The sequence below is a fragment of the Ambystoma mexicanum genome, chromosome 14 (genome assembly GCF_040938575.1).
Source record: "Ambystoma mexicanum isolate Mex_15411 chromosome 14, UKY_AmexF1_1, whole genome shotgun sequence".
Lineage (NCBI taxonomy): Eukaryota > Metazoa > Chordata > Amphibia > Caudata > Ambystomatidae > Ambystoma > Ambystoma mexicanum.
In genome coordinates this window covers 188,036,254-188,058,877 of record NC_090940.1, presented here as the reverse complement: position 1 = coordinate 188,058,877, position 22,624 = coordinate 188,036,254, and the positions used below count along the sequence as shown (strand labels likewise).

Below are 22,624 nucleotides of genomic sequence, written 5' to 3'. Positions count from 1 at the left end.
ATGGGCCACACCCCGCACATAGCCCAGAGCTTTTGATCTTTTCCTGCGCTGCTGCTGGTCTACGCACCTTTGCCAACCACCTCCCTCAACACGTGGTGCCGGGAGTGCTCGAGGCTGCAGCCCTACATGCAGCTGCCTTTAGCCACCTACCTAAACGGGCCCATTTGGGTGATCATGACATCTGCTTGGGAAGAGCAGCCATCGCTCATTTTTTAAACATGGGTGATCATGACAACTACTTGGGAGGGAGCAGTCATTTCATCTTTCCAAGCATGGGCCACAGTGACATCTACTGAGGAGAGAGGCTACATCATATTTCTAAACATGGGTGATAGTGGCATCTATTGGGGGAAAAGCAGTCACCTCATCTTTCTAAACATGGGGCATTTTAGTCATATCGTACACAAATATTGATTGTAGATCTACCAGGAGACAGTTTGACATTTGTCATCAAACCCTACGGTATCCCCCCTCTTCGGGCAATAATGTGTAGGTGCGCTGGCTGGATAGGAACTGGCACTGTTCTTTTGTCTCCACTCCACTTCTCTTCTCTTTGCTCAACAACAAAGAAAACCTAACAAAGCGAAGCTTTGCTCTCATTAGCGATTTTAGTCACCCACTCATTTAGGCCTTCCCTGAAATAACGTATGAGATTTCAAGACAATGCCTCTAGTGTCAGCAAAAAGAAGATTTCAAAGAGCACTTGACTGATCAGCAGTGAAGTGTTAAGTTATTATTAGACATACAAAAGCCTAATTAAATAAATACCAGCGTCTGGGCTGCAAACTTTCTTTCCAACTGGGGAGAAACCAAAATCAGAGCTTATAGTGCATTTACCACACCCTTATGGATCTAGAAATGTTCGCTTTTAACAAAACCTTTACATCACTTGCGTTAACAAGCAATTTTGGCTCGCAAAGGAACTCGTACCAGGGTAAGCTGTGATGCAGTTCCTTGGTTCAAAGTAGGGCAGCATGAACAGGGACGATTTGAAGGGGAGGTGGTGAGTGAGTAGGAACAGGATAGGCAGGCAGATGGCAGAGTCAGGCCCTTTGGGCAGCTGGCAGGCAAGTCAGGTTGTTAGAGGAGTGCATGAAGCAGTTTAGTGCAAAAGGGAACTGCCACAATCATCTAGTGGGAAGAGCGATGTGGGAGATTGGCTGCAGTGGGGCAGATAGACCAGGCTGCAGAATGCATGGGAGGTGGAGCCAGGCTGGGGAGGAGAAAAGCAGAACATCCACCCAGAGGTGAGACAAGGCCGTGCATTAGGAGAATTGGAAGGACATGTTGGTCTTCCTGTAGTTGACTGGTCTGTTCATCATAGCTAACTAAAAGGCAATGGTTTCCCATCTGTTACTTTTCGATGCAGGTCAGCTCAAAGGAAGGAAAAAAAAAAACAAAAAAAAAAACAGGACAGAAAAAGGGGCAATTTAAGAAGAATTATAATTATTCTGCTTAATACCAGAGATTGGTTTCTAAGCGCGGGATTGGAAATCAAACCTGTGTTGTCTTGCTTATGTCGGGATGACGAGAAAAGCCAAAACAAGATGGGCGGAACATAAGTCGAACATAAGAACAGGGGTCCTCAAATCGACAGTTACACAACATTTCAAACGAGAGACACAACATCGCCCAGATGAGGTTCATCATCTTGGAACAAGTGAAAGCCCCAAGAAGGGGAGGCAACTTAAATAAAAGGTTGCTTCAAAGGGAAACTTACTGGATCGAAAAATTGAATTCCATGCAACCCAACGGCATGAATGCTGATTGGGATTTAAGTTGTTTTCTAGGACAACTGAACAAATGAAGAAGTGGCAGCTACTCTTCTGCTAAGAAGATTGTACATGAGACTTACACCTACATCCAACACACTGAAAGAAGCAATGTGTGTTACTCTTCCAAGACATCATCTCAACACAAAACATCTCGAATTGGGAGAGCCTATCCAATCAAAATAGAATGAAATTTATTAATGGGAGCATTTTTGCATCTGCCTTCAAAATCACAGGAAATGAACAGATCATTATTATGGTCATGAGCACGCCCCTATGGATAACGTGTGAAGAGATCGCAATATTTTCAAAATACTTGGAAAAACGTATACAAGTTGAAAATAAATAATGGTGTACATAGCACAAGTTTACTAGTTTGCATGTTAACTACACATGAAGAATGAAGATGTCAATATGATCACATAACAAGTAAGGACATGTTAAAATGGCGCCCATGGAAAACGAGTAGTAAGTCACCTCTTCTAGTTCCTCAACAATACAGTTACCATAACAACCAAATTGAACGGGAACGCTGAGCTACAGTGGAATGCTCCACACACACGGAAACATCAAGCGGTGGACGCCTGAGAAGGAGAGAAGCAAGATGAGACGAGCGAACGATCGGTGAGCGGTCGATTCAACACATACAGCGGCCCCGTTACAGTGACAGGAACACGCACGGCACTGGAATTCTAGGACAGAGGTGAGCACACGATTCAAATGCGCATAAACATTTACTCAGCCTGAAAATCTGAACAACCAGGGTTTTGACACTGGGACTCAGCGCTTCTTCCCAAGCGACTGACCCCGGTGCAAAACCTGCATCAAAACGCCCCAAAAGAAAGACTGCATGGAGTGAAAACAATTTTCTATTGTTTTCTCAAGAGATCTAACTAAGAGACTGTTCGTTGCACGCTAAAGAAAAACAAATCAATAAGAATCTACCAGCCAAGTGTGGAAGATGTTTGGAAGAACACTGGATTTTTTGTATCAGTGAAACTGAAGGTCAGAGGTATTTTGAATCAACATTTTGAGAAGCATGCATCAAGTATTCTGAAACACTGAGTGAACAATGATGCTGACTAGAATTCTTCTCTACTTAATTTACAGAAATTGATTTATTGAAACTTGTGAATTGCCCGCACCTGATGAAGGGCTAGAATAGCCGAAACGCGTTGTGCATTAAGAATCAACACAAAGGCAATCAAATTGAAAGAAAGGAAGCCATACATTTGGACTACCCCCATCTGAAAAAGGCAGGAAATAGGAAATTGTGGACTAATTAAGTAAATTTGAGTGGCTAATTCTATCATCACATTGGGTATACATGTTGTAAAGAATCACACTGGGAACCTTAGAACCATGAAAGCAATGTTTGTTTATTTAAGCAATGAAGTTATGTACACAGTAATCTGCAATGCTTAATTGCGAGAAACATAGAAATTCCGTTTTGGGAATTTATTTTGAAATATTAAAAAAGTAACCTAACCATTTACGAGTATATCATAATTGAAAAGTAAGATTTAATTTGCATAGCTATATGCACAAGAGTGTGCACGGAGACAAGGTCACTCTGGTGTGGAGCGACTCTGTTAATTTTGTTTGCTTGCAAGACAACCACGTTGCCCCCTTAGCCATCCCGCCTCACTTCATTTGATCCATGGAAAAAAGTGAGTCCGATTTGCTTCCTAGCAGTGCCACAAAAATTAAGACTGGAAGAAAGAACCATACTAGAGACTGGTGAAGACTAACCTATGAAAGGATATAGTCCCCCTCCTGCCAGCAGTGGTATGTCAGCCACTGCTTGAATATCAAACACATGCCATCACTATATTCCCTATCCATGATGCACACACCACTAATGGAATAGTCATCTGGCGCTTGAAAATGTGGCACTGGTACCACACTAAAATGGCATTTAATGTATGAACGTCCGTAGAATAATTGACCTGGTCAGAACTGCTGGGGGATTCAAACCTTAACCACAGGTTGTACGTAGATCTCTGAGTATTTAATTCAATTAGCGGCCACGCTTTCTACCGGGATGATGCAGTAAAGACGCGATAGGTGAGCTAGGCCAGAGAAAAAATAATTGCCTAAGCTGCTACAATTTGTATTGAATTTGGGGAAGAAAGAAGGCAGTCATGGTCTGAGGATGATGAGCCTCTGCTTCTATCCTGAAAAAGAGCACACTGAGACTATAACTTTAGCCTTACCAATGGCAATGTAGTAAAGCACACAATCCGTCATTCTGACATTGCTCACCTACCGGCAACGACTTCCAGACAGAAAAGTGTGGTGCAAAGATACAGGAAAAAGTCTTGGGTGGGGTCAATCTTCTCTGCCAGCACAATAAAGAATCAGGACTGAGTGCAGTGGAGACCCAAGAGATTGACCTAAACATAGTTCTAGGATGTGATGGGATACACCATAGGGCAGCATAGGGGCGTATTGGTAGAAAACCCATAGACTCACTGCTTCCCACCATGAAGGCATGAGAGAGGACTATTGGATCATTAGGAGACAGTTGAGGAAGCATAGAATGGGGACAGAAAAAAGTTGGGTGTGCGGGGGGGGGGGGGGCTGTGAACATAGGTATATCACCTTGGAACAATGTTGGTTTCCACAACTAGGGAGAAGGCCTGAGCTAAAGTTCCAGAGCTTAGTAATATCTTACAGAGCATAACCCCTGACGGTTGGTAGCGATACAGGGGGTGGGCAAGACTCAATAAGGGAGCCATTTTTGTGCAGGATTCTTTGGTATCGAGACACTTCTGGGGGAGGCACAACCTTTAGGTAACGCCTTTCCTCTTCCTACATAAGCATCACTAGCAAGTAGTTCTGGGCAGCCATATTTGCAGGGGATATACAGTATTCAACAACACGCTAGGATAATGATACTGCATGGGAAGATGTGAAGCTCAAAAAGGCCCCAGCAAACTATAGCAAATTGTGAACAGATTGGACCACTGGGAGTTACGTATTTTGCTTGGCAAAAGCAATCGGATACCTCCTACTTCTGAATGCTTCATCTCTGAGAAAGGGAAATCTGCATCAATAGCCCTCTTTCCAAAATCCCATGATTAATTTATGTGCTTAACTCTCAAGTTAGCGGCAACAAAAAGAGATCCTGCTCTTTTTCCCCTAGTCTTGACATTCATTGCTGATATCTTACCGTAGTCCATGGATGACCAGTGTCTGAGAAAACAAAAGATACCAAAGCACTTCTGACTCTGCCGAAAAAGAAAGGCCTACCTCACGAACAGGTGTTACCAAAAAAAGAACAGAAAAGACTGTAAAAGAAATATATTATTGGCTATACTGCCGGGGAAAGCAAAGGTAATTTACCAGCAGCATTCTAAAGCATTGTTGGACATCCATAGCGGTGAATCATAACAAAAATGTCAGGAAGAGCCATGGAAACATTACTGGAAGAGGTTTGGGGATAGTGAAGACTAGTCGCAAAACAAGTTAATCAAAAATGCTAGGGTTTGCATTTTGGAGCCATAAGCAGGATTCAGGCCTGGTTTTAAAATGGAGCCTAAATAAGCTTGCCTTTTTAAGCTCCTAAGGGCCGCTCCTGACCCTCGAGTGGAGTAAGCCCATGACACCAGCGCTCTTCGATAGGTCTCCACCGGATGCCCATAACTCTATGGACCACTTTAACCATCCAGTTACTCTCACCAAGGATCCTCTGTTAACTGATAACTGCCCACACTATTGCCGCCCATAGGGTGCTTTGCTTATAAAACGTTTGTCTTTTTCCACAGTACGCTCACGTGAACAGGTTTCGCAGTTCTGGCCCCTTGACCGTGAAATGGCTCCTCTCTCAAACTTCATTTACCTCCGACACATGAACTTAACAGAAGACACAGAGAACCCAATCTTCTTTCAATAATTTATGTCACTCTTCATTTTACAGCCCTTTTCCCTGCCATGATCCACTGACACTACAATATTCACTACCAGTGAACCCAATACGATAATATAGGCGTGTTCTACAAGTACCCGTATACATAAACAGCAGTGTGGATAAGGAAATGTTTGGTACAGAAAGAACCCTCCGAGCAGCATGGGGAAAGTTACCGTTGGAGTGAAAGAGAGGCAAACCATGAACAGAGAAAAACAATAAGATATGTGCAGGATTGCTGACAGTGAACACTCGCGCAGATAGGCAGTGAAATGAAAGACCAACACTAGACAACGTGAAAAGGTAACCATAGGCTGCCCCCACCTGTGCATGGCTAATATAAAGAAGGGGACAAAGAGTTAACCCAAAAGAAAGGACCTACCCTCGGTATGCAGAATCTAGGGGAAAGAACCCAGACATTTGGCAAAAATATCCAGCCTTGACTATTCTTTGTGATTAGTTGCCATCTGGCAAGGGTGTAAAAGCCCTGTCTTTTATTATTTTTATCAAGTAATAAAATGATGCAGGTAATTTAATCTCTGAACGGGAAATCTGCTAATCATATTCAGTTGTCAAACTCCATACCAAGAGCATAGTGTGTACTTGTGCCCTGCCACATCAGTAACCGGATTCGCAGCACCTGTGCTACCTGTGGCACAGAGCAGGTTCACAGGTTGTGTGTGCCCTCTTGACACCTGCAGTGACATCCAAGTCTCTGCTGCATGGGGGCTGCATTTAAAACATGCACCCCGTTACAAAAACCCTATGATTATAGGTCTACCTCCTGGTGGCAGAATAATCTTTAAACATAAGCCATACTTGAGTTAGGGTATGGTGGATGGTAGTCACATAATTATTACAGCCACATCCAATTTGATTGTGCACATATGTCAGCCCTGTGGGCCCAGTTCAGCTGCGGAAGGATGTGTATTCCTCCCAGACAAGGCCAGCCCTGCCTAGTGACAGGAATGTTGCCTTGGGCGATTGCTTCTCTCTGCACCTTTGAGGAACAAGAGGGCGTCCTCACCTTTTCCCCAGAATCCTCCTATCAGGTGGTCAGATACTCACCTTTTCCCCAGAATCCTCCTATCAGGTGGTCAGATAAAGGCCATCGCTTCTGGATGCCGACCCTGGTGGTGGATATGCGAGGGAGGATCACCTGGGTGGAGGGAACTTTGGGAGTGTGAAGAGGACGTCCTTAGGTGAGACATGGTATCCCCATTCCCTTTTCAAAATGAACCTTCTGTCCCAACAACCTTTGTAGGTTACTGTCAGCATTTCCCCTTTTCTCCACTACAAAATGCCCCCCTCAGAAATAAAACCATTTCACTGGGACAAAGAGACCAACTAGGAGGACACATCCTCATTTGGGTGGGATAAACATATCAACGTCATATTCTTAATACACACACATGTATCATCCTCTTATTGTTATTGCAGACCAATATCAGCCAAAGACCAAAATGCAGAGGAGACAACACAAAGTTATGAGGTTAAATGTAAACCTCCTCAAACATCACTGTGGTACTGAGACGAAGAAGAGGGCTATGGAGGAGTTCAGATGGAACAGCAAGGCATGTCCTTTTAGCTATGGTCAGGCAACTGGGCTAAATGACCTTCACCTGTGGACACTTAGGAAGCCTAACAGATATAAAACTACAGGCTGCACACTGGAGAGCGAGTGCGCAAAACAGCGGGCTGGAGCTTGGAGCTGGCTGGTGTGGGAGAGTGACGGACCGTAGAGACATGAGTGGGAGACAGGTGCTGGAAGCCATGTCGAGCAGGGACAAGGGATGCCTGAGCCATCCCGCAGAAGGTCTGGAGGGCCTGCAAACCCTCCATGTCAGGTGAAAGCAGCACAGCTGTGGGGCGCCAAAGCACTCCGGTCGCTGTGGACCTCTAAGAGAGCAAGCAGTGCACTCTCCGACCTTCACGCGGGAAGAGCAGACAGTGGAAGCTGAACGAGGAAGGGAGTGAAGCAGATGGGTGCTGCCGCATGCAGCTGTTGAGTGTAAACGGGGAACAGTCATACTGGGGTGCTCCCAGAACAAAGAAAGCATTTCTTGAACATCGAACTAATTGGAAATTGGCCCAAGTAGTTTTGAATGTTGAAACAACTGCCTTTAAATCCCAAACGAACTGAAAATAGTTTCAATGCTGAAACAAATTTTGAATAGCAAACAAACTGAAAGACATTACAAGCATTTCTGAACGCCGTACAGACCCAAATCAAGTTATGAATCTTTCTGAATGTAATGAAGCATTTCTGAATGCTGCACACAACCAAAGCAAGTCATGAGCATGTTTGAATGGAACGAAAGCAAAGTGGTACAAGTGCAAATATCACAGAATGAATCGATTGAAATACAAGTGTTGGCAAAGCCAATAGAATCCCAAGAAGGGTATGAGAGAAGAAACGTATTGACACAAGCAAAGTGTTCCAGGAAAGGCAGGTTAAGACGAAACCTGTGTTGGCAAGAGCCAGAAGAGTGCAGAAAGTGTAACAAAGTAAACGGTGGCCAAACTAGCCCCGGTAAAGTGTTGGAGAAGTATCATTCCAATGAAAGGAACAATCTTCACTGTCAAGCGAAGCACTGGACATTTGTTGACTCTCTTAAGTGCTTCAGTTACGAGGTGGAGGCAGGTGTTCCAAGGTACAGACCAGCTTTGCCCCACAACCATCCCCAGGGACGATTGGGGGGTGGCGTGCTGCTGGAATAGAACCTGCACCTCTGGCAGTCAGAGTGGTACCCAGGATCTCAATGTGTTGGAGGGCCCCTGCAGTTCTGTACCAGCCTCCCCCATGTTTGGGTGCCCGAGAACAAGGGCCCATCTTGTCCCGGCATCAGGTAATAATATCCCTATATATAATGCCGCCGTAAATAATGTCACTGGGAAAAGGTTGTGGCAGCATTATATAGGTGATATATATATATATATATATACACACATATACACACACACACACACACGCACGGCAGGGGGAGCGGGAGCGGCGGTTGCAGGGGTGTCCCCCCGCATATTCCATCTAATAATGTCCCTGCAAAAAACGCCCATTTTGAAGCATTTTTTTTGCATGCCTTTATTTTTATGGGGACAGTATTACATGGAACCCTTGTCCCTGGAGTGGGACTCACAGTAACCTAAGAAGTGACCTGCTGCTGGAGCAATACCACCTCTCTGCCAGCCACAGCAGTACCCAGGATCTGACTGTGTTGGAGGACCCTTGCCAGTTGTGTGCCAGCCTCCCTGTGTTTGAGAGCACGAGAAAAGGACTGATCTGGTTCTTGAGCCCCTGAATTGAGACTCAGCACCCAAGACCCAAGAGAGCCTGGATTCTAGTGATTTTCACCATTGAATTGCTTGAAGCATGTTTCAAGAACTGTTCAACACATTTGGGCCAGCACAACCCTCTGTAACTGCCCTTTGCTCTCTCCCAATCTTCACACAGCTCCAAGGGGTCTGGTTTGGAGCTTCTGAACCATCAAGAACAGCAAATAAGGTATTATTGACTGCTACCTGTCCTTTTGGTCCATTTTTGGGCCCTAGAGACTGGTCAAGTCACTTTGAACCCTTTTTGCTTACAAATAACCCTTTTTCAAGAGTATTGTTGCTTTTGTTTGCCTTTCACCCCGATTTATTACCAAGAGTGCTGCATCTACCATCTCGACTTATTCTGTGTTCTTTTCTCGGAAGAGGGTTTTGTGTAGTGTTTTTCTAGTTAGATATGATTGTACATGGCGTGTTTCATTAAATTTTATATATTTGTATAGAACCTTGATTGGGCATTCCTTCATTTTGGACTGCAATATTTCACTGTTTGTGTTGCTACTGAACCACCTCCACAGCCCTCTTAAGAGTATAGCCTTCCGATAGCCACAATACCACAAAAGGCAAAGGAGGTATCTCTTGACTGTGCCTGTTTACCGTTCTTATTATGTTGGCTCTTGGTTTGTAGAAGCGTAAGGGCCGAGTGGGTGTTTTAGCCTCTACCCATCCTTGCACTTCTGTAGGGCAGATGTCAATTTGTCACACTTTCCTTCAGAGCTTCAGGGACAACTCAATTAATTAATAGCAATGATAAAAAGACAAAGAATAACATTTGTTAAAAAATAATAGGGGAAAAGGGGGTGGGAAGAACAGTGGCATAGATTTAGCAGACTACTTGACTTTACACATTCAATTTTCCAGTCAGGTCCTAGTCACAGGAGACTGCTACTTCGCAGACTGATTGCCTAGAAAGAAATGTTCAACTTTAGAAGAGGGTACAACAGGACCAAACCGTGGAGACGTGGGCAAATCCATATACATAGCCTCACACAGCACTCAAACCTAGGAAACTAGGGCGTTTCTGCATACCCTTACACAGCACTCAAACCTAGGAAAGCAGGGTGTTCCAATTTAATACCACTGATTGTTAGGGCACATTGTGGTTCTGAAAGATGTGGTGATGATTCAATTCATCGTTTCCCCATAATAACCGATATGATATTAAGGACGTGGAACAATGTGTTTTCTTATACCCGAGTGCTAACCAAGGGTGCGGATACGAATTCATTTTTTTTTTTTTTTTTTTTTTGCAACTTTATTTTAGAAAAAGAAGAAAAGACAATAACATATTCACAAAAAAAATTACATACCAGTTCACTGAAACATCAAAAACAAGAATATTTTAAATACAAAACCCAACCCAACCCACAGTTCACATCACATTACCTATAAAATCAAACTCAATACAGATCCAAAAAAGTCCCCCATATTTTTGCAAACAAACCATTCTTACCCTGTTTCCTATATATACATTCCTCCATAGCTGCCAAATCTCGCATTTCACTTATCCACAACTCTTTCTCCAATGCAGCAACAGATTTCCAATTTCTAAGGATAATTTTCTTACCCACTGCAGCTCCTCTAAATAACCATTTTTTCTGGCATTGAGAGAGATCATCCAAGTTGAAGTCGCTCCCCAGAATGATTGTCTCGAAATTAAAATCAATTGTCACATCCAGGATTTCTTCACAAATTACACCGACATCATTCCAGAACCCTCGAACCTTCACGCAATCCCACAACATATGCTCCATTGTACCATTCTCCTGAACACATGCCCAGCATTCCGGACCATCCCTTAAACTTCGCCTCCACAATTTTTCCGGGGTCCAATAGACCCTATTCAGGATCTTAATCTGTCTTGTCCGCTCAGTCAAACTCAAGGAACACAGTTTGACATTCTCACACATCCGTGTCCAAACTTCCACAGAAATGTCCGTGCCAATTCTCCTACTCCATTCAAATCTTAGAAAATCATTGCCTTTATATTCAAGCAGAATCTGCCTGTATACTCTGCTCGCTAAGCCGCCCTCATTCACCAAAGATTTCCTCGTAAGAAATTCCAGGTTCAGACTATTTTGAAAATCACACACACCAACAACCAACTTCAGTTTCCTGTAGTCTGAAAACTTGAAACCCTCAATGCGAAATTCTCTCTGCAAATCTCTAGCGCTTTTCCATTCACCCTCAGTGAAGAGGTCACCAACCCATTTGACACCACCTAAAAACCATTCAGGCCAAAATATTGTTTTGCCGTTTAGTTTGATAGAGGGATTCATCCATAATGACGCATTCGGATCTCTGCATGCATCCACACCTAACAATGCATTCAGATTCTTCCAGGAATTTCTCAATGATGTAGTCAATATATCTTTCACACCTTTCGATACTGTGGTCAACAATGCCCTAGGTGACAAAGGGCCATTAGCACTCGCCTCGGCCACAGCCCACACACTAGGATTTGTTTCCATGAAGTCAACCACAAAAGCACAATTAAAGGCTAGATGATAGGCCCTGAAATTTGGTACTCCTAACCCGCCTTTCTCCAATGGCAACTGTAACTTCCACAAACTCAATCTTGGCGGTTTCTTGTCCCATAAAAATCCTTGTGTAAGCCTGTCTAATTCTTTCCAATAAGAAGCCTCAATATTCAATGGGATCATACCTAAAATATAGTTGATTTTAGGGGCGGACACCATCTTCAAAGCGTTAACCTTCCCCCAAAGCGAGAGATACAGTAATTCCCATCGTTCCAAGTCATTTTTAAAAGCCACAGTAAGCATATTCATGTTCACTCTTACCAAGTCACTAATCCTCGGAGTGATCCAAATCCCCAGATATAACACCTTATCTGGACACCAACGAAAACCCAGATCAGTGACATATTTTTTGCTACATCCAGGAACCAGCGGCATCACTTCCGATTTGCTCCAATTTACTCTATAACCAGAAATCTTCTGGAATGAAGTTAAGACATCCATTAATGCTGGTAAAGATAGATGCAAGTCCCGCAGGACCAAAAGTATGTCATCTGCAAACAACCATATTTTCTGTTGTAAACCCCAACACGAGACACCGTCAATATCCAGTTCATTTCTAATAACAGCTGCCAAAGGCTCAATCGCCAGAACAAACAACAAAGGCGAAAGCGGGCATCCCTGTCTCGTCCCCCTTTCCAGACTAAAAGGAACAGAGCGGATCCCATTGGTATTAACATCTGCTGTCGGCTCCGAATATAAGAGCCTGATCCACGATCTAAAATTCACTCCAAATCCCAATTTCTCAAGGACTAAGAACAAGAAATCCCATTCCACCCGATCAAAAGCCTTCTCCGCGTCCAATGAAAAAACGGCTGCATCCCCTGACTCATCCGTCGCCTTATTAATCGTATGGAATAAACGCCTGATGTTGCTAGATGTTTTTCTCCCTTTCACAAAACCCGATTGATTTTCATTGATCAACTTCGGGAGAAGATCCTCCACTCTAGAGGCCAAGATCTTCGCCAAAATTTTGTTGTCCGTGTTAATAAGACTAATCGGACGATAACTCCCAGGAAGCGTCTCATCCTTTCCCTTCTTCGGAAAGACAGATATCATGGCGTGTCTAGTCGAAGGCGGCAGTAGGCCACTAGCCAAAGAGGATACATACATGTCCCTAAGTAGATACAGGGCTGAATCCGGCAATATCTTGTAGAACTCAACCGGAAAGCCGTCTGGCCCAGGTGACTTCCCAACATTTAATTTGCTAATAGCCTTCTTAATCTCATCCAATGTCAGGTCCTCCTCTAGTGTCTGCGAATCAAAATCAGAAACTCTAGCAAGGTTCGCCCTCTCAAGAAAGTCCACACTCCCGAGTGGTTCATCGATTTCACTCTTATATAAATGCATGTAATAATCCCGAAAAACACTGTTAATTTCATTTGGCATAAATGTGATCCGGCCATCTTTATCCTGAATAGATGCAATCGACCGTTCAGATTCCCTCATCTTCAACCTATATGCTAACCATCTATCACACTTCTCACCTTTCTCAAAGTACTCACATTTCAGGTTATGGTATTTCTTTTCCGCTCTCTCCTCAATTATATCACTAGCGGATACGAATTCAGCCATGCGTCTTAAGTCACTATCTCCCCAAGTCTGGAAAAAATATCAAGGGCAACCCTCCCTACAATCTTTGTCAATTTGGAAAAAAGACCAGACCAGGTTGGCATTTCATGGCCAGATAGGTACATGTAAGGAGATCCTGGTTCCCGAGATAGGACTGCTTTCACAAATCCACAGGCCAGCTAGAACCAGTCATGGCCGCGAAGGACCGTTGAGGAACTCAATGCACTTATTCCCTGCAGGACATTCTCTTCTACCTTCCATAGATCCAAAAGCACACTTGCACAAGGCAGGGGTCTGCACGCTTTTGCTCTCCAGGTGTTTTAGAGTACAACCTCCATCAGAACTACCAAGCATAATCAATGATGGTCCAAACAACTTCAGCGCCACGTTTCTGCAGACCACTGGTGTAGGGAGTATGCAAGATTACGCTCGGACTAGTGCCAGTAGCTTTCATGGAGTATGCCAACAGTGAACTCCAAATGCTAAATGCTTCATTGTTCGTTTCACAGCTATTTCAGATGCATTTCAAGATGGCACAAAGGGGAGGGGGAGAGTTGGTAATTTCAGAGTGTATCACTTCACCCAGCTTAAGTTTAGTTTGGGCCTTAAGGTGCTGCTTTCGAGAGCGAACAGAGCGATGGATTTGCATCTGCTTAGTTTTGACTCATAGGTGGTGCCATAGAGCCCCCTTTGGCATTGGCACATGTGGCAGCTCATTACCACCATTAGTTTTACATTATAGGCGCTGCTTTAGCTATGCGCAGTTTTTAGCTCAGTTGGCACCATGGTGCACTATTAGCTGGTAGTGTGCCTTAGTGCCAACTGGAGAGAGCCATGAATATTGTAATAGGTATATGGGATGTGTCGTGCTGCAGCTACCTCTCACTAAAATGTAGCATGCCGGATAGGCATCTGGTGCCAGGGAAGTGCAGGGACGCTGCACCCCTCGCTCCTGGCAGTGCTCCTCCTGCAATGTAGGCCTGACTCTACACTATACGTCAGGAGGCCAGGGACGTCATTTGGGTGTCGCCAGAGGTTGCAAGTGCGACCTGAGGTCTCCCTTGCGACCTCTAAAAAATAATTTAAAAAAAAAAATTTTTTTGTGTGCGCAATGCAAGCTCCTGGGCTGTGGCCAGCACCATGTGGATCTTTAATTCTGGAGTGGCTAGCTTTCTTGTTCAGGCCTCTTAAAAAAAGAAGAAAAATAAGAACAGGAGTGCCCCAAGTCTAACACTTTCAGCACTGACCCTAAATAAGAAAGAATAGGAATACCAAATAATGTGTCTTTCTGGAATTCTATACAATAATTGCTAGACTCATTAAAGGTTTATTTCAGGCACAGTTCCGGGGGCGAGTCACTTATTTAGTCTGTTCTTAAACGCCTCTACTCCGCCTATCATCCTTCTGAGGTCGATAAATGAGTACCAACACAGGTTCGGTGATATTGGGTGTATATTTCTCTATGTAACGCGTTTAAGCGTAAGTGCTATATAATATTATCATTTAGTCATGGACGTCTGCTTGCATTCACAGTAATTTGGTAACGTGGGCCTATACGCCCTGATCTTAACGATACATATGGCCATCCTTTCTTGTATGAAATGTACATCACATTATAGTGATGTGATATAACCATATTTTTCGTAGTGTACAGTGCTATGTGATGCCACTTCCTGTTTTGTCAACGGGTGAAAGGTCGTGTTCCATCGCTTCCCGCGATATCACTTTGGGGTGGGGTCAAATGACATCACTTCCGGTGTTGTCATCAGGGGGTCAAGGGTCATGTGATGTCACTTCCGCTATCCCAGGCATTTTGGTGAAATTACGTCACGCCTGCCGAAAGAGCGTTGCCAATGAGTGTTCAGTGTTGTCTCACACTTGTAATTAAGATCCTCGGTGACTCAAATCATTTAACCCTCATAATTCTACTCGCTATAAAATCAAAATTGACATTTATGTTGGCTAGAAATGATATGCAGCATTGCACATGTGTTGAATTCCAATGTTCAGGTTTCTCTTATCGTCAGACCTATGTTTTCAATACACTTAGAAGCGGTCTTGTATTTTTGGCTACTCTTAGCCTAGCTAGTCATTTACTGTTGAAGACAGTACGTGTATAGAAGTTCTCCTTTTTTCACCTTTTTGTTTGTACTTGGTGAGCTCATCTGCTTGTTATTCTGAGGTTTCGCCTAGAGGCACAGAGCCTGCATGAAGGCTCGTTAGGCTCTCACGAAGGGGAAGACTCGAGGGTGCTGCCCATTGCGGGCCAGCCTGTCACTCGCTGGCATTCCCGAGGCGTTCCTCGGCACAGGCGGGGGGGGGGGGCAACACCACTCACTTTGCGCATGTCTCCCTCTCACCGGGGTTTGCCGGGAGTACATTATCAAAAACGTGTGGGAGCAGAATTACTGGAACGCAGGAAATGATCTCAGAACTGCGATCACATCTCCCACACAATGTTTTGAAAATGCTGTCAAAATGTTTTTTCGGATTATCAGCATACAGAATAAGTAGACAGTCGCGCTTGCGCGCGTTGCCCCCTCTCCTCACATGCGCCACAATAATTCAAATTCACCCATGTTGTGGGAAAAACGAAGTGGTCTTATTTATTACAACAATGTTTATGCGCACATTTGTGTCCACAGAAACACTGAAAACACCACGGCAATCTTCATTTAAAACAAGCATTGGCAATGCCAACAGATTGGGTTTTGTGCAGGCATGGGAAAGGCACTTGCCAGGCACAGCCGTATTGGTATTAACTGTCCTTTGATGGTAGCAAGGGCAAACTGGTGCAAGTACCTGGGCATAATAGAAGTGCCTGGCATATGCATAATACTTATTCACAAGCAAAAGCTGTTGGCTTTTCCAATGCTTGTTTTTAACGGGATATCAGTGAAGGAGACGCCGACCCGGTTATGACGTTAATATTACACCATTAGCGGGTTTGCAACTCCATTTAATTAACTCTCAGGAGAAGACTGCTTTAAAAAAAACACTGCCAGGCACCTCGAGTGCAACGTTTGAGTTTAAGGCTAGAATAAAGCGAGCTCAATGAGTTCCCATGAGGTAGTGTTTTGAGCGGGGAGGGGCAATAACTGGATGGGAACGGCCATAGGGATTGGCATTGTCATGGGCAGACAATGGGTGGGCAAATAACCATACATCACCTACAAGCTTTGACTCCCTCCTCATATGCCATTTCTCCAAATCTGTACTCTAATACAATAGTTTTAGCTTATAGGTTTGTCTAGCGACACCCAATAGCCCAAACTAATCATGGCAAAGTGTCCAGATCATAACAGCAATCGATATTTGCGTGACTTGAGCCTGTTTCACCCACACCTGCTGTGAAGAACCGGAAATTACTTTTGACTTGACCATCTAAATGAACTTGTGCAGGGCGCTTCACGCCACTGGCCGACCCTCGTAATCACCCCCACACCCTTCTTGGAATGTTCCTGGGTGCTCACACCCAGTCCTTTCAGCACGGTTCTGCCCCCTCGTGCCCCAGACCCAGTGCCATTGGTGTGCGAGAGGCGACTGCAGGAATACCACTCTCCCGAATCCCAGCCCTCCCCCCCCCCCAGCCCGGGGAAACTCCTTCACAGCACCAATGAAGCCACTTTATCAAGGGCCAAGTCAAATTACCCCGCCGCAGCACGAATGTAGCTTCGGCTTATTCATACCCCGCCCGAGAAAAATCAACAAGTTTAGGCCCCATTTGGGCAAAAGCACCCAAGCATTCCAAGCTGCCAGGATGAGTACTCTGCAACTTCCCATTTGCCGTCAATTGTGGCATTACTCCATTGAATGTCCTTCTTGAAGTGCTGGGCGCTTTCTCTTTCCTTGGTCGGTGCTAGTTTCTTTATGGAAACATTTGAGACCAGGGAATCACCGTTTTAGGGAACCTATTAGATAACCATGCCAATTCTGCAATTAGGAATCCCCACCCAACATGGTCAATGTATTCCATCCTACATGCACTGCTGTCACCTATGGCACTGGTATCGACACGCGTATCTCCCACCAATAGGATGAAAGACTTCAAGCAAATCAACCCCCCCCCTTTCACCAATCTTCGAACCAACTTACGCAAACACTCTATATGGTGACAAGATTTTCAAGACAAAAAACTGCGACGCCCAACAACATGAAAGAGGGACTACCCCCCCTCATCACCCTCTTTCTCCCCTTGACCCGAACTCTGCCCATGCAACGGTCCTCCCTCCCTCTATCCCACATTGTCTGCACAGCGCAAAAAAAATGGCCATTACGCCCTCCTCCCCCAAATTACCAACCGCCTGCCTACCCACACCTGCAGCTGGTGGGATCCCACGATCAATAATGTCCACTTCCAGCACTGGAGAGACAGACACACACACACACAGACACACAGACACACACACGAAAGCAGCTAGCACCTACAGAGATAAAAGCACCTTGATAGAGTATCATTTTTGTAATATAATTCAGGCAGCATGCCAGGAGAACGCACAAACCAATTGCCAAACAAGTATTCCTTTCATCTTTAATTCAATTTTAACGAATAAGTATAGTGTTCATACAAAATAAAAAAACATACGGGAGTGGCCATGATGCAAACACATAGCTTAATCATACGCCCATGTGACCAAGTCACTGTACATGTAGCATACATAAATTAAGCAATAATAAGGCAAAGGTTTAGTATTCACTCTCTCTAGCTCACCTGCCACACCCGCCAAAATAATTTCAAGTTAATAGCCACTGCCTCCGTTGCAGACCTCATTCTCATTGGGGTTGTGGGGCGAGGGGGGGGTAAGGGCTGCAAGGGTGTGATCCACAATAATGCATTCATCCTAATTCTTATACTCCATTTGTGGCTTTGAAATCTACCTCCACATTCTCCAATGTCACTAGGAAGCTGCAGACCATCCCGTAATTTTTTGCAGCAAATTCAGAGACCATTACTTGCGACTGAAAAGGTGTCCTTGTTTCCATTTTGCCTTCCACGACTTGTGGATTTCATAGGTAGAAAGGGTTGTTGGGACGCAGAGGGTGATTATATGCAAGGCTGGGATTTGACGTCCTGCTACTCTACCGAGAAGTTGCTATTGAAGTTGCATTTGACAGTCACCCTCCGTATCCTCCTCTCCCTCATTTACAAGAGGATGGGATTCTCTGGCATCCTCTTGAATTGTTTAACTCCCACTTCTCGGGCAGACACCATGTCCCCCAGATGAACAGATTACATTCTAACCGACTCCCAGTCTCCAGGGGAGTCCCCCAAGGCTACATACGCTCACCAATCCTGTTAAGCCTTTACATGGAGCCTCTGTGTATACTGCTCAAAGACCTTGATATGGCCATCCACCACCATGTGGCCAATACTCTGTTGTACATGAGAATAAAAAACCCATAGGTCATCAGTCGTCTCAGAGATTACCTAGCCATCACTCAGTCCTGGATGTCGGCTGCTTATCTCAAACTTAACCTAGCCAAGACAGAATCTGTCCTCATCGGTCCCCCTGCTAAACAACAACTTTTCCAAAAATGGCTCAATGATAAGCACCTAGAAGTATTTAATTTGCAACTCTCTGATTCAGAAATATCCTTAGGCTTCACCATTGACAGATGCTTGTCCTTGCCGAAACACATAGCCAAGAAGGCCCAAACAGCATGGGTCCAAATCTCCACCCTTTGCAAAAGCAAACCCTAAATCCCGCTACAGGACTTCCGGTCTGTAGTACAGGCCTTCGTGATCTCGCACATTGATGAGGGCAATAGCCTCCTCACAGAGCTTCCAGATGCTCACTTGGCTATCCTAAAGCAGTCAGAAACGTTGCAACACGTCTTATTACTTGTGTGTGAAAATTTGACTGAATCATCCCCGTACTAAGCAAACTACATTGGCTTACTCTCCAGGCCGGGATTCTGTTGAAGGCTGCATGTATCGTCTACAAAGCAGTCACGAGTAGCATACCAGCGTACATGGAGCCAAGCTCCACGTGTCTAGTGTGCAGAAAATCAACCAGCAGGCTCGAACAACAACTAGTCCACAAAGAGAGGACCCACAAACAATCCTTCTCTTGTCATGCACCTACCCTCTGGAACTATATGCCAGTATTGACTCGCAATGCTGCAATAATTCTCCAATTTCGCAAATCTCACCAATCGTGGACCACCAGACCATGCACTTATCCCAATGGATGCACAGAAAGCAACTCACAGACTGTGCTAGTGTAAGAAGATGCCAGCCCAAACACTTGCTACCCAAACCTGGTGCAGCGCTACACTGCGCTCTTGAGCTAGGTTTGCATTTTAACAATACAATAAAATATTGCCCGACTAGGGTTGAGGGTGTTGCCATCCTGTGGCCTGCTTGTGAGATGGCACAGTATAAACCTGTTAACCATCAGGAAGGTGAGCTGGAGAAGACTCAAAAGGACTATAAAATGCTTCTCCGCTTACCACCATCTGCCTCTACTTGCTTACTTCATCTAGCAAGAACGAGCGCCTTGCTGCTTCGCCATTGTCTGTACACAAGAGACTGTGCAATTTTCTGATCCAAAATGTGTACACTCGCTTCCAGCCAGTGTATTGTTGAGCAGTGACAGTGAGCAATAGATTAAACATGTAAATGCTATAATCCTGAAGGTTTCGCAGAAATCATTAACATTTATAACTTATTTGCCATCCTATAACCTTTCAAACAAGTTGATGACGAAAAGTGAACGCTGATGGTTCACGGTGGTCAAAACAGCAAATTCTGGATACTTGCCATCCCGAGTCCAGCTATGAGAGCAGTGGTAGCAAGAATTAACAGCGATTTGCTAAAATATTACATTTTAACATAACCCATGATGAAGGCTTGGTTTTATGTGATCGAATGTATGTCTTCTTTCAGTTTAACATGGTGGAAGCGGAGTTTGGTAGATGGTGTATCTGCTTATGTGAATGTCAGAAGCAATTATTACCAAGCAGGTGATTCAAGAAGTTTGAGGATGTGCGAGTGTGCCAGATAACATGTAGTGTGCGTGCTAGGGTTCAGACCCATTCAGACTATAGGCTGCCAATGGGAGAGTTGTTTGTGATGGGAGGTAACTATTCTCGTCCTGGGTTTTCAATGTACATTACACTTGAATGCACATGCTTTCATTGCGAGTTGGTGGTGTTTATATATCTTTGTGGTGTCTTGACATCCAAGGGGGAAATCTAGCACTGGCACTTTTCTCGTCAGGGAGAAAAAAGGCTAATGTCCCTACCCACAATGCCTTGCTGATGTGGCTCTGGAGGTGAACTTCTAGGATGCTTACTAGGTGGCGCTGTTGCATGTGTGACTTGGCTCGAATGGCTGTCTTCTTTCTCCTCTGGCTAATAATGAAACTACCTGTAATAACGCAAATTAAATCACTTGCCCCATTTACCAAGAGCTTTACAATCTCAGGGAAAGGTGTAGTGCCCAATCACAAATAAGGAAATGATTAAATGTGTAGCCTGTCTGTGCTTACAAATTAATAACTTTATTAACACCGATTCCTTCCATATTAATCTTAAGTATCCAAAAGAGCACCCTGCACTACCATAATACTAAAACCTAACATAGCAACAAGATACACAACTTGTGTATCCATCTTCTCAGGGTCACCCAGATCTTGTCCCAATAGACTTCATCCGAAGCAAGACTCCTCAAGCTTAGCCAGCACACAGAGCGGCTTCCTTCTTATCTGCACATATCCACTGAACAACAACGCAGTCTTGCACTTCAACGAAGCATTCCAAATTCTTGTTCTGACAGGTCGCCAAGCACCATGAGACCATGCAAATGGCAGGACGGTGCTATGTAAAACATCAAGAGAGGCGTCGGGCCCCATAACTGGCAATGTCTCTCTGGCAATGAGTAGTGCACCACAGGCTCTAGGTTTGGAGTGGCCAATATTTAGATTTCCTGGTTATGACCTAAAGAGACAATCGCTCTTTTTCACTCAAGAGGATCTGCAAAGGCAGACGACGGCTCGCTAATGAAAGATGGCGGTGTGACTGTAGAGTCTATTCACGGGTATCCTGCTGTCCCAGCGGCCCTATCCCATTTCCTAGCAGAGAATGCCCACGATGGAATATGGGACGTTCCCATGGCTGTGTTTCCGGCTCCATGCCACACGCAGGGCGCACCCATCAGCGGGGAGCAATTCAACGATTGGATAATCCCACCGCCTAGGCCCCACGCCCTCGGAGCAATTAGACTGGCTTAGCTAGACACCACAGCTAGCCTCTGCCGCCAGCTGATAGGATGGCTGGAGCCATCGCCCAGTTCCCCGGGGATGCTGCTTGCGAGCGTAGCTCCGTAGTAAACAGACCTGGCCTACTCCTTCCTATTCACGGCCGAGAGACGGCACTTCAAGTCAGGTGATGGAGGGTGCTGCTCCATTACTACAATATTCTTTTATATAGCTTTCAATATTCCATCACTAGGACGTTCAACCGTGTATTCAATCCATTTAAACGCTTACAAACGTATGTCTCATGTTGGTGCCCCGCTGTAAATTCGAATTATGAATAGACATGTTGAGAATAGTCTCTTGCTGCGATTGCAACTCCTGCCATGAATGTATGCTAGCGCCGTGACCTTGCATCATTCGGGGCAGGCCCTCGGTTGCTAGGTTCCCATTCTACTAGCCCCCGCCGCCTCCATTTTGTGCCTAATCCCCCTGAGGCGGCGTGTTCAACGATCGGGTACTGCTGCCAATACAGAGTTCTGCACGATAAGTCTCTAATTACTGGCCCTTTGCACAGGGTCCAGATATGTGATAAAACAACGACATACAGGCCCATCTACCATGGTCTCCATAGCAACTATACTCCGGGCACAATCAGGGACGCCTCAGTGGGGCAATATTCGTGCTGGCCTACATTTCAATCGCGATTTAGTGTAAAACAGCAATGACGGTTCACAGAAATGGAGCAGTATACACGAAGGCGTGTGCAGCCATGCTAAGGATATACCGAAGCGAACCCTCAAATCCATGGCCAGATTTAAATGCCAATGCTAGGATTCCTTTTTTTTTATTTTTTTAGTTGACGTATATTAACCGTTGCTAAGCGCTCAGCACCAACGGAAGGGCCTCTTGGAGGTGTAATGCAAGGTGTTGGGATTACCAAATTGCCATGGTGCTCACTGGGGTGACTCTTGGACCAGCCAGTTTTATAGGATTCCAACTTGTGTCACATACATGTTATCTATAGATCTCTCTGCAGCCAGCACTCAACCCCCAGCTCACTCACCATCATAAGGCCTGACATTCTAGCAAAAGTTTGTATATTGAGAAAACCAGCAAGATTCATCAAACTTTTCTTGTTTGTATAACGTGCACCCGTACAATAATAAAACAAAAAAATATCCAGTGCGTGTCACTGTGTGTAATGGGGGCGTGTACTCGAATCCCCAAGTGACAGAGATATGCCACATTATGGCTACATTTAGAATGTGCATATGCGCCGCATAATCAGCTCGCCTCGACCCT

The 22,624-nt window shown here is 44.8% G+C and overlaps 1 protein-coding gene across 4 annotated transcripts in view; it reads right to left on the bottom strand.

Annotated features, from left to right (window-relative positions):
- Positions 1-22,624, bottom strand: part of DAAM1 (dishevelled associated activator of morphogenesis 1) — an 896,952-nt gene that overhangs the window by 432,439 nt on the left and 441,889 nt on the right. The gene's annotated exons all lie outside the window — the stretch shown is intronic.